The 3,339-nt window shown below is 40.8% G+C and overlaps 1 pseudogene; it reads right to left on the reverse strand.

Moving 5' to 3' along the window:
* Nucleotides 1-292: 292 nt before the first annotated feature.
* LOC117064497 lies at nucleotides 293-940 on the reverse strand (annotated as a pseudogene).
* Between the last annotated feature and the right edge of the window lie 2,399 nt (nucleotides 941-3,339).

Here is a 3,339-nt window from a genome sequence, read left to right on the forward strand (position 1 = left end):
TGATGGCTTTGCATAGCCATTTTTAATTTTAGCGTGATTGAGAGCATCATTGCGGGGTTGGGGGAGGGGGTTGTTTATGCATCACATTGTGGTCCAGAGCTTGAACCACGGCCAGGCACACAGACTTCATTCCTGGCTCACCATGTCCTAGATGTTACCTAGTTAAGTCACTTCTCTGTTTTTTTTCACTTTGACTTTCCCCATCCCTAACTATTAGAATGACCTGACCAAATGTTACTAAAACAAACACTATAAATAATATTAAGTCTTTTAATGATGACTATCCCAAGTATTACTTCTTGACACAGGTGATTTTCATGGCGTAGGACAAAGTGACCTTAAATCCTTGTAAAGATGCCCTGACAGCTCCAGCCTACTTATCATTTTCAAATTCAACCAGAGCAATACCATGCTTCGCAGGTACCAAACGTACTTTCTTGAAACCAGGGAACCGATTAAATAGCACACATAACATCATCTCATGAGTCTCTGCTGGTAAATTAACTTAAAAATAAAACAGAATTCGGAGGGTAGTAAGAACCTGAGGACTTGGTGTTGAATTTCCTTGGGTATCAGCTTAATTCAGTGTTTCCTGACCGGGCTTTCTGTTTGCAGTTGTTGCTGTCTGTTCCACAGTTTGGGCTTTTTTCTTTTCTTTTGTCAGCAGAAGTGCCACACATTTTAGAAATGATATCAGAATCTGTTTTTGCATACTGGATTTGCATTGGTTTGTCATACAATGGAAATCCTTGTAACTGTCTCAAGGCATTTGTGGATGAGCCCAGTGTCCCCCACTCATCTTCATGGTCTTTAGAGCCACAATATTTACCACATGGCCCAACTGAGAAAACAGGGCACATGGGAATGTCTTCAATCCTTCTTCTTTAATTTTGTCGTTCATATTGTTGATATACATTAAGCAATTTGGTCTGATATCCATGTTTTGAATTCAATTGTTCAAATAGCCTGAGGCCTGCACCATTTCCAGTAAGCACCCAGCAAGTTCCCTGTCTTTCAACTTTTCATCTCAAAGACAAGGACAATATGAGAGAATCCTACTCATCTAAAGCAACTGGGAAGACAGGTAGTTGGCTGATAAAAATAATCATTAAATACCATACATATGTCAAACATTTTCTTTCAACTTAAAACATACAAAAATATTCACTTATTTATACATCCTTATGTAGGGCATAGATCTTTTCTTTGAGAATGATCCGCTCACTGTACTTCACACTTTGCCTCGTACTTAATTTAGATTAATAGTACATTGGTGACAATTTTCAGTTTGTGATTCTTTATTTTTTAATTTTTTATTTTTTTAGAGATGAAGTTGCTCAGGCTGGTTTTAAACTCCCAGGCTCAAGCGATTCTCCTGCTTCTGCCTTCCGAGTAGCTGGAACTACTACAATAGGCATTCACCACCATGCCTGTCCTGTTTGGTATTCATTAAAGTGTAACAAAGCTGCATGCTTTGTTAGGATGGTGCATGCCTGTAGTTCCAGTTACTCAGGAGGCTGAGGTGGGAGGATTGCTTGAACCCAGGAGGTTGAGGCTGCAGTAAGCTATGATCATGTCACTGCACTCTAGCCTGGGTGACAGAGTGAGACCCCGTCTCTAAAAATAATGATAAAGTGTAGCAAGACCTTACATCTTCTAGATTTTTATAATTTTTTCTGCCTTTTTACAGTTGCTCTTATTCAGATTGAATTGAACAGAAAGTTTTTTTTAATTACATCTTTCCAAAGCATTGCACTTAATTTTCTTAGCAACAACTCTTCACACTTATGTTTAATAAGTTTATGTACTCTTTAATTAAATTGTACAACTCTAAGAAGTACAAGAGGCTCAAAGGGTTTGGGAACAAATACAATTCTCATAAGCATATGACTCAACATACTCAACCTGTTGTTATGTTGAGCAGAAGCACCCAGGCAAACCAGAGCGCTTGGCCACAAATGGTCCACATGCCCTTGGAGTTGGTCGCTAGGGCTGTGGAGGACATGGAGCGACCTGGACAATCTGGTGAAATGTTTAAGTAGGGCCTGTTAAGAGTTTCCATCATCAGCCTTTTGGCTGGTTGTGTCAAACTCTGTGCCTGGCACCTAGTAAATGCTCAGTAATTGTTAATCTTTATTAACACTAGACCAGTGATTCCTAACATTGGGTCATCTGTCCTTTCCTGTGCCCCCACACCTTGGGGACATTTGGTAATCCCTGGAGACATTTTTGGTTGTCACAACTGGAGAGGTGGAAGTAGTATCTAGTGGGTAGAGGCCTATTCTAAACATCCGCCAGTACTCAGGACAGTCTCCTCATTAAAATGTCAGTAGTGCCCAGGTGGAAAACCCTGCACTAGTCTAAGTGCTTCTGAACATGAACCTTATACGTGCCTATTCATAATTGCATCTCTTGCACCTAATTCATCTCATGGTTCATAATAAAACCTCAATAAGTCTGTGTTGATGCATGCATGCACACTGACTAAATGAGTGGAAGGTGTATGAGACAAGTGTGGCACATCCTCAGAGCAAGGCCTGGAACTTCAAAGGGGTGCAAACAGAACCCTTCTCAGAAAATTGATCCAGACCACTGTGTGCCTGAGCCTGGCTCCCATGTGTTACAGCTGGTCAACTGCCATTGACTGGATTCTGATCTGTCGATACTGTTCTTGCCTGTCGTATTTACACTCAGAATTTTTTAATTCTTTTGGTGACTGATCTCTGGCTTGGTCCCTGAACTTTTCTCCCACCCTGCAATTCCCCTGGACCCACTGCTCTGCACAGCCTGGCCCTCCACCCATCCACTAGTGTTCAGCTCCTCACTTTCCTGCCTGGCACCCAAGGGCTTGCTTCAGTTTCTGCCCCTGGCACAGAGGTGATTAGACAAGGGACAGCACGAGGGTTGGAGCTGGTTAGAGAGACCCCAAGTGAAGAGGACAAAAGAAGCGGAACCCAAAGAAGCAGAACTGGCCTCTCACCCTTGTTCTACTGTTTATCAGCAGTATCTTAGGTAAAATCCCATATTTGTCTTTTCTTAACCTCTGTTTTCTCATCCATAAAATGAAAACAATAATACTTTTCAACCTATTCCACAAACTGGTTTGTAATAAAATGATAATAGAACGGTGATTTTCAGGAAGGTTTACAAATAAATAAATATCTTTGGTGATGAAGAAAAATGTCGAAGAAAGCAACTGTATATATCTTTAACACTATTGTACTCTAACAGCCATATCTGACATTTGCATAATGCTTTAAGTTCATAAAAGGCTTTATCTTTTGATCTTCACAACCTTATAAGGCAGGTAGAGAAATGCTATTCCTACGTCCCAGATGG

Source organism: Trachypithecus francoisi, unplaced genomic scaffold, assembly GCF_009764315.1.
Source record: "Trachypithecus francoisi isolate TF-2019V2 unplaced genomic scaffold, Tfra_2.0 Lachesis_group2, whole genome shotgun sequence".
Lineage (NCBI taxonomy): Eukaryota > Metazoa > Chordata > Mammalia > Primates > Cercopithecidae > Trachypithecus > Trachypithecus francoisi.